Here is a 13,780-nt window from a genome sequence, read left to right as displayed (position 1 = left end):
TAAGCATGTTTTTATTTTAGGTAAAAAAAACCCTTTGTGTTTGTGTCCTTTATAAAATTTATATCTCCGCTACCTGGCATTACATTTTATGACACACATGGCCCGGCCCAACAAGGTCTCATTTATGTCAGATCCGGTCCTCATAACAAATTAGTTCGACTTTGTTCGTGTAAACAAAGTCAATAAATAAATGTCTACTAGGTCTGGTACAATGCTGTCATAAGCGGACCCACTGAAGTCAAACAAATTTAGAAGAATATAACTCTGTTTAGGACTGCATTGCTAAAATCTAGAGAGGGCAGATGAACATGAATGCACACACGAAGCCGCCTTATACTGAATCAGCCCACTGGTCCATCAAGGTCAGTATTGTCTACTCAGACTGGCAGCAGCTCCCCAGATGATAGGTCACATCACCTGATCCTGTTAGCTGGAGATGCTGGGGATTGAATCTGGGAACTTCTGCCTGCCAAACAGATGATCGGCCACTGAGACACAGCCCCTCCCCACTATCAGTACTGTCTACTCAGACTGGCAGTGGCTCGCCAGGGTCTTAGGTCTGTCACATCACTTCCTATCTGATTTCTTTGAAGATGCTGAAGATCGAACCTGGGACCTTCTGCATACAGAGCAGATGCTCTAACACTGAGCCAAAGCCCTGAACGACTAAGCCCTTTCTGCATGATAGCCTCGATGCTCATGATGATGACGTTGTGCGACTGGAACTCCCAATGTGTTATTTCACCTTAATTTTTTTTTTGGGGGGGGGTGACATGGTTTAGCTTTGTGCTGGTCCCTGATCAAAAATGTCCCCCCCTCAGTTGCTTTAATGCCTGGAGAGGGGGGCAGAGCCAACACACACCCTGACGTGGCTAATCCAGGCTAGCCTGGTCTCCAGTTTCGGAATCTGAGAGAGAAGAGATTAGATTTATACTCTGCCCTTCACTATCTGAAGGAGTCTCAGAGCAGCTTACACTCAGACAAAAGAAATGCTAATGTAGCATTTTTTCCCCAATTTTTCTGAAAATTTCCGTTTCCCCCCGAAAAAAACTGGAAAATAACCGGGGGGGGGGTTTCCGAGCTTCAAAATTTCTGGAAATTTAACATCTCTACTCTCCCCACAATAGACACCTTGTGAGGAAGGTGAGGCTGAGAGAGCTCTGAGAGAACAGCTTTGAAAGAATTTATGACTGACCCAAGGGTACACCAGCAGCTAATGTGGAGGAGTGGGGAATCAAACCCGGTTCTCCCAGATTAGAGTCCATCCTCCTAACCACTACACCAAACTGGCTCTCTAAGCAGAATCGGCCCTGGTTATTCCTTGAATGGGAGACCACCAAGGAAGTTGAGGGTCAGTCCAAAGAGGCAGGCAATGGCAAACCACCTCTGATTATCTTTTGCCTTTAAAAACCTATGCAGTTGCTGTAAGTGAGCTGCAGCTTGATGGCACTTTTCTTGAACACAGAAAAGTTTTCGTTTTTTTACGAGGGCTTAAAGCAAGCCTGCAGGGAGGCTATTCCTGATAGACTTTCCCCCTGTGCCATTCAGTATGGGGAAAGGTTAAATCCCACCCTCCCCACAATCTCAATCCAAATTGGCCCCTTGCACACATGGAAAATCATCTTTACAAAATTACAATAGATAAACTCGGCTTTTTTTCTGGGGGAACACGCCAGAACAGAGTTCCAGAACCTCTTCGACAAAATTCTTTTAAAAATGTTTAAAAGTTCACGAGTTTTCAGTATACAGATTGAAAACTTCATTTCCCTCTTGAGAGTTCTGGCACCTCTTCTTCTTTTTTTTAAAAGAGAGCCCTGGTCATAAATTGCTATCCCAAATAGAGTTACACCCTGTTAAGTATGTAAGTAAGCTTAAAATGGCTAGGAGCCCTCATCCCAAAACTCCCAGGGCATGTCTAGTTTGGTCCTGTAGGGTTTAGGCCCTTTGTTTGGTAAGCCATTATATTGGATTTGGCAAATCATTCTAGAACAATTCAGTTGTTGTCTTTGCTTCTGATGTTCATATGAAGCTTGATACCACACACATAACATACCCTCTTCTGTCCTCAGTCATAGTTTTCTGGCATTCCTTCCTGTACCAACGTGATAATCCATGCCATGGTGTTTTATTTGTGTACTTACTCATGGGCGACTGGGTCCCTCACTAGTTTGCCCACCTCTCTGCTAAAGGCAATTTGAAGGTGAGTGAGTTACAGAAGCCGGCTCAGAAGAATTTTGAGGGTGAGGCACCATCTGCAGATTAGGTGGGGAGAAGAGAAAAGTAATTTCCCAGACCCAACCTTGCCAGGGAGATATCCCAGTGTTCTGTAAACAGGGTCCTTTGTGTTTTAATTTCTTTTGGCCTTGTTAAAGCCTCAGATGGTGAGAAAAAGGCATCTCTTGGGATTCTCTTCCACTTCAGCATTGAGTCATATTCTTCCTGTTAAAAACATAACAAAGTGACACTGTGTTTGCATACTGAAAATGATGAGGGCAAAACAAAAGATGACCTGATTTAAAATGTAAAATGAAATCCCCTTTTTCGATTCGAAGAACATTGTAAAAAAAGCCAGCGGACTTTGGATGCCAAAAGGGAGGGGGTATTTCGTGTTAAATTTCTTGTTCAACTTTCTGATTTTGCCCTGGCCGCCTCAGCCTGTTTTGGTTTCTCTTCCTGCTGCATATATCCATACATGCTTGATTTCTCTGTGCATCATACCAATAGTAAATGAAATCCTTCTACTGAGCATATTAAATTTCAATCCCATACTCATTACGGGGGGACTGGAACGGTGGACAAGGGGATCCTCCAGGTTGTTTTCAACGCCTTCATGAATGCAAAGTAATACAAATGGCAACGGACCTTCTACACAGGACTTTTTGGTGTTGTTTCCTCCGATGGGTGTCATTTTCTGTGCATTTCCCCCTCTCTTCACTACCAGAAGGTTTTGTGTTTATAAAGCCTTTCAAAAGCCCTCTTGGGATGCAGAAGGGGAAATGGCAGCCACAAATGTGGATGTGGGCGGGACCTTCCAAAAAATGCCTTCCTGTACAGATGACATGCTCGGGCGATTTTGGCTGTGTTCTTCCATAAAAGATTGAAGCAATCTTTCTCAGGTCTGAGAGGAAGAGTGTGCTGTGGATGGGGATAACTGGGCAAGTGGGTGAATAGAAAACAAGGTTATGAGGATGCTACCAAGGAGTTGCTAGTGGGAATTTCTGGAATCCAGATATTGGGAAAGGCAGTGACTTGGTGGTGCTGGTGGAAAGTGCCATCAAGTCACAGCTGATTTATGGTGACCTCCTGGGGTTTTCAAAGCAAGAGGTCCTCTCCATAGCAACACTGGATGTCTTCAGAGGTCTCCCATCGAAACACTAACCAGGACCGACCCTGCTTAGTTTCTGAGATCTGATGAGATCAGGCAAGCCTGAGTCATCAAGGTCAGGGCAGGCAGAGACTTTGCTTTAACAAAGTTGAATGTAGGAAGCTGCCTTTTAAATGAGTCAGACTTTTGGTGCAGCTACTTCAAGTATAGGAGCTGCGGTGGCTCAAGTGGTTAAGACGCTGAACTGCAGGCTGTGGAAGGTCAGTAGTTCAGCAGTTCGAGACCCGAGTGTGCCGCATGACGGAGTGAGCTCCCGTCTCTAGTTCCAGCTCCTGCCAACCTAGCAGTTCGAAAGCAAGAAATTGCAAGTAGATAAATAGTTACCACTTCAGTGGGAAGGTAACAGCGTTCCGTGTGCCTTGGTGTTTAGTCATGCCGGCCACATGACCACGGAGACGTCTTCGGACAGCGCTGGCTCTTTGGCTTTGAAATGGAGATGAGCACCGCAACCCTAGAGTTGGATTCGACTGGCTTTTGAGCAAGGGAACCTTTACCTTTTTTTACTTCAAGTATATTTTCATACTTAATTTTTTCTCTCCCAATTTCTTCAACATTTTCTTCAGAGTACACACAATGTACGAATTATTGCCTCCCAAGATCTCAGGTCTTTGTTGCTATGGCTCATGGCTTAAGTGGAGAAACTGAGTAGAATTTGAGCCCACACCAGAGTCGGGCTGACCCTCCAGCTGTCCCTGTCCCTGCGAAATCATGAAACTGGAGGAAGGCTTCAAACCTAATTGCTCAGAGTGGTGGGATACAAGCCATTTTTACAGGAAAAAAAGATCCTCAGCAGTGTTCCCTCTAAGCTGTGGAGCCTTGTGAGCAAAAGTTCTACTTTGTGAGCTATTGGCATTAAAGCTGTGAGCAAGTGATTTGGCTAATGCATAAATTAGTGTGCTCTGGAAGCATCCTTCCTGAGCCAAGACAAAAACATGTGAGCCAGAGGATAAAAAACTGTGAGCTAGCTCACACTAACTCAGCTTAGAGGGAACACTGACTCAGTTGAATGAGGTCCTCAGTTCAGGATAAAAGGAGGCCATTTTTACTCAAGAGTCACTCATGGAGGCACTTGACCCATCTGTATGTCCATTTCTGCACTCTCCAGCATTGTCGGCATGGCTACTGGTAACTCTCCTGCCTCTTCCTCCATCTCAAAGGCCTTTATCACCTCCTGGTGTTCACTGGTACAAATTCCATCTCCATGTTTTCATGTGTGTTGCACAATTTTGCAGAATTAAAAGCAACAACACAGCACGCACATGTAAATTAGCTAAAAGAAAAATTACTAAAGAATAGGAAAGGTTACACAGGAGGATAAAACACGAAAACAGTCTGTCTATTTAGCTTCTACTACTGAACTCTAAACTCCTGCCAACCTAGCAGTTCGAAAGCAAGAAATTGCAAGTAGATAAATAGGTACCACTTCGGTGGGAAGGTAACAGTGTTCCGTGAGCCTTGGTGTTTAGTCATGCCGGCCACATGACCACGGAAACGTCTTCGGACAGCGCTGGCTCTTCGGCTTTGAAACGGAGATGAGCACCGCAACCCTAGAGTTGGATTCGACTGGCTTTCGAACAAGGGAACCTTTACCTTTTTACTGAACTCTAAAACAAAGTAAGACAGAAGAAGCCCCCAGAAAGCCTATGTGCAAAATCTCAGGTAACATATCCCAAGTATGAATTGACCAATGACCAGGCTAAAGGTCAGTTTATTATGCATAGACCTTCCCCTTCTACCCTAGGAACTCAGTGCCCCATAGGTTCTAACTAACTAACTAACTAACTAACTAACTAACTAACTAACTAACTAACTAACTAACTAACTAACTAACTAACTAACTAACTAACTAACTAACTAACTAACTAACTAACTAACTAACTAACTAACTAACTAACTAACTAACTAACTAACTAACTAACTAACTAACTAACTAACTAACTAACTAACTAACTAACTAACTAACTAACTAACTAACTAACTAACTAACTAACTAACTAACTAACTAACTAACTAACTAACTAACTAACTAACTAACTAACTAACTAACTAACTAACTAACTAACTAACTAACTAACTAACTAACTAACTAACTAACTAACTAACTAACTAACTAACTAACTAACTAACTAACTAACTAACTAACTAACTAACTAACTAACTAACTAACTAACTAACTAACTAACTAACTAACTAACTAACTAACTAACTAACTAACTAACTAACTAACTAACTAACTAACTAACTAACTAACTAACTAACTAACTAACTAACTAACTAACTAACTAACTAACTAACTAACTATCAATTATCATAGACAAACAGGTTAATTCTTTCATGACATCAAGGAGAGAACTTGCAGATACTCCAACAATTTGGCACTTGGTGTCCTACAAGGTGTCTGCTACACAATCCTCACAGAAGACGTGGCCCTGTGCTCAATTCTGACTAGTGGATGTTTTTGAATAATATTTCTTTATAGTTATGGATTAAAATAGTTAACATTAAGAAATATAAACAGTGAGAAAAGGGGGGAAAGGTGATCTAAGCAGATCTACTCAGAAGTACGTCTTTTTATTCAGTAGGGGCTTACACCTGGGCAAGTGGTCTTGGCATGGCAGCCAATGAAATCGAGTTTTAAATCACATTTCACTATGTGACTCTGGTATTGGTTGCCTATCTCTAGGAGTCACGCAGCTCCATTAACTATGGTTAGTAGGGGGGTGTTCCATCAGGACCTGAAACTGTGGTTTGAAGTTGGTTTATCAACCACAGTTAGTCTTAGTGTGATGTATAAGCACAGCCTTCCTGGCTTGATACTAGTTTTGTTCTCCATCACCCTCATTAATTTCCTGGCTACAGAGACGTCTGGCCAGAATGAAGGAAAGGGAAACAGCCTGTGCAAAGACAAATCAGGATTTCAGTGATCCACTACAAGTTTAATTCCGGTTTAATGACCTAATGGTCGTTAAAGAGAAACCATGTGTTGGGGAAATGGCAGCCACAAATGTGGATGTAGGCGGGACCTTCCAAAAAATTCCTTCCTGTACAGATGACATGCTCGGGAGATTTTGGCTGTGGTCTTCCATAAAAGATCGAAGCAATCTTTCTCAGGTTTGAGAGGAAGAGTGTGCCGTGGATGGGGATAACTGGGCAAGTGGGTGAATAGAAAACAAGGTTATGAGGATGCTACCAAGGAGTTGCTAGTGGGAATTTCTTGAATCCAGATATTGGGTCAGTCAGTGACTTGGTGGTGGGGGGGGAAAGTGCCATCAAGTCACAGCTGACTTATGGTGACCTCGTGGGGTTTTCAAGAGGTCCTCCCATCCAAACACTAACCAGGACCGACCCTGCTTAGTTTCTGAGACCTGATGAGATCAGGCAAGCCTGAGTCACCCAGATCAGGGCAGGCAGAGTTGAATGTAGGAAGCTGCCTTTTAAATGAGTCAGACTTTTGGTCCAGCTACTTCAAGTATATTTCATACTTAAATTTTTTTTCCTCCCAATTTCTTCAACATTTTCTTCAGAGTACACACAATGTATGAATTATTGCCTCCCAAGATCTCAGGCCAAGGTCTTTGTTGCTATGGCTCATGGCTTCTTAAGTGGAGAAACTGAGAGTTGAATCGAGGGCTTGGCTGCTCAGTTACGCCAACAAACCATAGGCCTCCCACTCAGCCCCCAAATCAGCCTGACAGGAGTAGAATTTGAGCCCACACCAGAGTCAGGCTGACCCTCCAGCTGTCCCTGTCCCTGCGAAATCATGAAACTGGAGGAAGGCTTCAAACCGAATTGCTCAGAGTGGTGGGATACAAGCCATTTTTACAGGACAAAAAGATCCTCAGTTGAATGAGGTCCTCAGTTCAGGATAAAAGGAGGCCATTTTTACTCAAGAGTCACTCATGGAGGCACTTGACCCATCTGTATGTCCATTTCTGCACTCTCCAGCATTGTCGGCATGGCTACTGGTAACTCTCCTGCCTCTTCCTCCATCTCAAAGGCCTTTATCACCTCCTGGTGTTCACTGGTGCAAATTCCATCTCCATGTTTTCATTTGTGTTGCACAATTTTGCAGAATTAAAAGCAACAAAAAGCACATGTAAATTAGCTAAAATAAAAATAACTAAAGAATAGGAAGGGTTACATGGGAGGATAAAACACGAAAACAGTCTGTCTATTTAGCTTCTACTACTGAACTCTAAAACAAAGTAAGACAGAAGAAGCCCCCAGAAAGCCTATGTGCAAAATCTCAGGTAACATATCCCAAGTATGAATTGACCAATGACCAGGCTAAAGGTCAGTTTATTATGCATAGACCTTCCCCTTCTAGCCTAGGAACTCAGTGCCCCATAGGTTCTAACTAACTAACCAACTAACTAACTATCAATTAGCATAGACAAACAGGTTAATTCTTTCATGACATCAAGGAGAGAACTTGCAGATACTCCAACAATTTGGCACTTGGTGTCCTAGAAGGTGTCTGCTACACAATCCTCACAGAAGATGTGGTCCTGTGCTCAATTCTGACTAGTGGATGTTTTTGAATAATATTTCTTTATAGTTATGGATTAAAATAGTTAACATTAACAAATATAAACAGTGAGAAAAGGGGGGAAAGGTGATCTAAGCAGATAAACTCAGAAGTACGTCTTTTTATTCACTAGGGGCTTACACCTTGGCAAGTGGTCTTGGCATGGCAGCCAACGAAATCCAATCTTAAATCACATTTCACTATGTGACTCTGGTATTGGTTGCCTATCTCTAGGAGTCACGCAGCTCCATTAACTATGGTTAGTAGGGGGGTGTTCCATCAGGACCTGAAACTGTGGTTTGAAGTTGGTTTATCAACCACAGTTAGTCTTAGTGTGATGTATAAGCACAGCCTTCCTGGCTTGATACTAGTTTTGTTCTCCATCACCCTCATTAATTTCCTGGCTACAGAGACGTCTGGCCAGAATGAAGGAAAGGGAAACAGCCTGTGCAAAGACAAATCAGGATTTCAGTGATCCACTACAAGTTTAATTCCGGTTTAATGACCTAATGGTCGTTAAAGAGAAACCATGTGTTTGCTGTCTCATCCAAAGTGAGCCTGTACAATCATTCTATCACTGCCTTCCCTTTCAGTTCTAGAAAGGTGTGTCTATTGACACTTTATGTCTTAAAAAGTGCTTGTTAACACATTTTGCTTGCATGTGCATTCTCTTTTCTTTTGATTTTAAGTTGGAGGTGGAAATTTTTTACCTGCTTCAGGGTATTTTTTAATTTTTATATGTGCCTGTGTGTGTGTGTCTACACACCTGGAAGTCATGACAACCTCTGGTGACTGACCCCTACTGGAGTGCTGGAGGATATTCAGAGAGGTAGTTGAATAAAGCCTGCTCCAGCCTCCTGCCTCTGGTATTCCAAGGAGGTCTCCCATCCAAGTACTTGCCAGATTTGACCCTGCTTAGCTTCCTAGATGTGATGAGCTCAGGCTTGCCTGGGCTATCCAGGTCAGGGCTACCTGCTTCCTGTATTGATGCAACCTGATCATTTATCAGCATTCAAGATGACAAGCACTTCCCCCCCATTTTAAAAATGTTGACACCCCCCCTGGGCTAGTTCCACTTTTGGGTGGCCCAGCCCTAACTCTAACCCTTCCTCTTCTCTGCCCACCACCAGCCTCATGTGTCCTTTCCCACCCACTAACCCCCATGCCTGTGCAATTTCCCCCTTGTGGGTTCTCTCCCCACCCATGCCCACAGCTGCTGGAACCACATACATGTCTTTTCCCTGATGATGCTGGGCAGTGCATCTAACTGGGAGCATGGCTGACAGAGTGCTTGCAAGCAAGCGGGTGCGGGAAGGGTAGGTGGGTGGCCAGCAGGGGGGGGTCACCGGCTGTGGGCCCCGAAGCCTGGAGCCTGGACAGCTGCCCAGTCTCAGGAGATGCTGGGCCTGACTCTGCCCTTCTGCCTTCCGATTGTAGTCTTCAAAGCAGTTTTCATCCCACTTTTGGGTACGTTGCTTGTGAAGAGCTGCTCAGATACTAAAACCCTTGTTTCGAACACTATTATGCTTTATTATCTATCAAATGCCACAGATGTATTTCCCAAGTGAAGTTCTCTGTTCTCTTTTCTTCGAGCTTTCAGTTCCTGTAGGTTTCCTCAACATGGCCAAGTGTGGTTCCCCAGGGACTGTTTCAGGTCAGGGAAGGCACCAGGAGGGGGCGTCCCTTTGCACCACAGTCTCAGTCTGAAGAGGATCCCTGGAAGCTCCACGCCTAAACCTTTCAGCATGACCTATAGCAGAACCTGGGCTGTCTGTCTCAGAAAGCCTCACACACATTCCCTGCAATATAGGACTTATTCCCTGCATAAGTTCATCGGTTTCTTCTCTGTGAGCATTTAGGCACCAAACCCAAAACTCCCCCACCCCAATTTGGGTGACTGAAAAAAGTGGGAACATATATTTTGCTTTATTTTTATTTTGGGGGAGTGCCTGCTCTTCCCTTTAAACTTTGATGCTGCATTTTGTTACAGCGGTACCTAATTATGAGTTTGGATCCAGCCAGCATTTATGCTTATGGAAAAGGAAGGAAGGGTCTCCTTTGGCCACCCCAAAAAAGTTTTGCCTGGGATCATGGGACCTGCATGGACAAAAGCCTTGGATGTTGTAGTCGGGGGAAGGGTATTGAAAGAGATGGAGTGACAATGCTAGCGAGATCCAGCGCATACTTTCTTTCCTGTGCCCCCTGCTATTATATTGCTGACTCATCCCCCCCTTCTTTTTACTGGATCTTATTTTGTAGTTAATTTATTGGGGGGGTGTGTACAGTTTAAGTGATATGAAATGCTCTGCGTCATGGGAAATAAGTTGCTCAAATGACATTCACACACATGAACACATGAAGCTGCCTTATACTGAGTCAGACCCTTAGTCCATCAAAGACAGTATTGTCTGCTCAGACTGGCAGCAGCTCTCCAGGGTCTCAGGCTGAGGTCTCTCACATCACCTCCTGCCCAGTCCTTTTAAGTGGAGATGCCGGGGATTGAACCTGGGACTTTGGGCATTCCAAGCAGATGCTTTACCTGGGATGAAAGCTGTCACAAACAAATTAGCGCCTTGTAGTGTTCTGTGTATCTTGTCAAATTATAGTTCAGTGTCAATTCGATATCTTTCCTTTAAGTGGATTCTTTCTTACTTAGAGGTAATGTGGAACTGGATGGTAAGGGGAAGTGAATAGAAGGATGCCCCAAATTTTTTAGGACTAGTTCCCCTCCATGTTATAAAGGGGTGTCAGCCTTGTGCACTTGACCCCTCCACGTGTTGAATGAACACACAGAGAGGGAAAGCTGGCCAGGCCTGTCACCTCCATACGATCACCAGCTTGTCTCCATGCATTCCCTCCCTTACTGTGATCAGCAGCATTTGTAAGGCACCACCCCTGAGTGGGGCCAGCACACTTGTGAACACGTTTGGTCAATGAATCAAGGTGTGTACAGGGCTACCATCTATGTATTATTTGTGTGAAATAATCTCAGACCTAGATTTGATTCAGTAATCCTCCCCTTTGTTTGCAAATGCAGGACGGCTTGTTGGAAGTGAAGGACTGGGTGCTGTCCCATGCCTCAGCTTCCAGATTGTGTGGCAAGAGAGTCAGACAGCTAGATAAGGCAGACCAAACTTTCTTCTTGTGTTTACTCTTCTGCCTCCATCCTTTTGACATGTAGAATGGGATTCTCAGGAAGCAACTTCCTTCCGTTCATCCTCTCCCAAAAAACACACTTCTCCTTGCACACACCATGAGGAAGGAGTCGGACACAGTGTCTCCATCTTGGCACCATGATGCAGATGGTCCTCTCACCATCTGCATCCATCCTTAGTAAATTAGATTAGAATACTATCCCTGCCTCTAAACTTTCCTATCTAGAATGTAGTTCCTAAATAAAGAGACTATTATTAGTCTTCAAACAGAAGAGTGGCTCTCTGTAATTCTGTAACTACGCTGGGATACCTGGAACAAAAATGCTGCTGCATGTGTAGCTTAAAGCACTCTACTAAACTAATCAGTGGTAGCTGGACTAACTATACCAGTTATTTTAATAGGGCTTACATCCCTGCCCAACAGCTGCACCATTGGCGGAAAGGAAGGGGAGGGGAGAAATGAAAATAGATACAGAAGATCTGGAAGAAACAAGGAAGAGAAGAAAATAGATATTTATGCTTCCCCAATCTAAGCTCAGGGGCCGTAGTGGCTCAGAGGTTAAGATGCTGAGCTGCAGACTGGAAGGTCGGTAGCTTGACAGTTCGAGACCCGAGTGCCACATGACGGAGTGAGCTCCCGTCTCTGGCCCCAGCTCCTGCCAACCTAGCAGTTCGAAAGCAAGAAATTGCAAGTAGACAAATAGGTACTGCTTCCATGGGAAGGTAACAGTGTTCCGTGTGCCTTGGTGTTTAGTCATGCCGGCCACATGACCACGGAAATGTCTTCACACAGCGCTGGCTCTTTGGCTTGGAAATGGAGATGAGCACCGCCCCCTAGAGTTGGATTTGACTGGCTTTTGAGCAAGGGAAACCTTTTACCTTTTAATCTAAGCTGGGGAAACCAGGACTCTGAAGAGGTGACATAGAAATATTATGAATAAATAAAATAAACACCACCACCCCATCCTCCTGGAACCTGCAATGTTCACACTAAACCAGCAAAAATGAAAAACATGGGAAGAAAACTCAACTCCAAACAGCAGACTGAAGCTTGAGACAAAGAATAAACAACACTGCTCAGGGAATATAGGAAACCACAGTCCTCAGTTAGCAAGACATGAGTGAGGCTGACAACAATAAGATGCTTTGGAGGTTGTTAATTCACAGGGTCACCATGAACTGGAAAAGACTTGATGGCCCGTAAAAAAATACACAAGGAAGATACAATTCTGACAAAAACTCATCCGAAAGCCTGAAAGGTATGTGGTATATAAACTGCCCTGACTGAAGAAAGCTGTGAATGACTCATTCAACGGGACCAACGGTGTTTTAGCAAAAACAATAAAAATAAAAATCAGCTTACCTAAAAGAAAGACATGTATACAATCCCATAAAACTCCTTTTTTGAATGACCCATTATCAGGGAAAATTTTCAATATACAACACTATTTGTTAAAATGGTGCTTTTCACAATGCAAAAACCTTCCAACTGGCACATCCCAGTGTATCACTAAACAGTAGCATAAAACCTAACCAATTTGTGATTCGCTCAGTAAGCATGCGGACATCTCACCCTTAAAGCAACACATCTTTCTGTGTTTTTTTTAATCGTTTGTCTCAACCTTTGGATTACTCGGTCTGAGGACCTTCACACCCACTCCAAATTGTGCACAGGTTTATGAGGTCTCCAGTATTGGCTTCACTTGGGCTCCCCTGTTGGAGTCCACAATGTCTTCCATTGATGGTTGCTTACCATCAGGCTAGGATAGCCAACTCCAGCTTGGGAAATTCCTGGAGAGTTGTGGTGGAGTCTGGGGAGAGGAAGTAGCTCCTCGGGAATGTGATGTCACTCTGACTTCTGTTTCTCTCTGAAGTTGCCATTTCTTCCATGGGAACTGAACTCATGTCTGCATTTAATTTGTAATTCTGGGAGCACTCCAGGTCCCACCTTGAGGTTGGCAACCCTACACCAGACCCATGCTGATGCCACCTGTTCTGACACACTGGGTCCCAGCTGGGCTGGAGAGGTACTGCAGCCTGCCTTGGAGCTAATGAGCATGGCATGAAAGGAGGCACAAATCTCCACCCCCTTTGCTATTACCAGGTTCCAAGATGGGCTGCAGAACATTTCTCCAGCCTTCCTTGAAGCCCATGTGGACAGCTTGGGAGGAGTCATTCCTTCTGCCTCCATTCGGCTCCAAAATGGGAAGCCCTGGCAGGGGGTGGCACAGGAGAGGATTGCTGGGGATAGAAAACTGTATTGTAGCAGGGCTTTTCTTATGTTCCTTTGGCAGTAGAGGAGGAGGAGGAGGCATGGATTAAACTGCTTCTGCATGTTTTCTGATTTAGTTGAAATAGTAAAAAAGCCAGTTGCAGAATGAGTATATTGACTAGCACCGGTATATTAAGTGGTACCTATTTATCTACTTGCAATTTCTTGCTTTCGAACTGCTAGGTTGGCAGGAGCTGGAACTAGAGACAGGAGCTCACTCCGTCATGCGGCACACTCGGGTCTCGACTTTCCACAGCCTGCAGTTCAGCGTCTTAACCACTTGAGCCACCGCAGCTCCTAAAAGATCCTTATGTCCCTACAAAAAGATCCTTATGTCCCTACAAAAAACCCCAAGCAAACAGGTGGCTGGTCCACTTGATCATGAGAAACAGTATCCCTGGTCACAAGTTGGAAGCTCTGTTCAGATATTACAATGAATC

Source organism: Gekko japonicus, unplaced genomic scaffold (genome assembly GCF_001447785.1).
Source record: "Gekko japonicus isolate JY-2015 unplaced genomic scaffold, Gekko_japonicus_V1.1 scaffold1029, whole genome shotgun sequence".
Lineage (NCBI taxonomy): Eukaryota > Metazoa > Chordata > Lepidosauria > Squamata > Gekkonidae > Gekko > Gekko japonicus.
Note: the sequence above shows the minus strand (reverse complement) of the source record.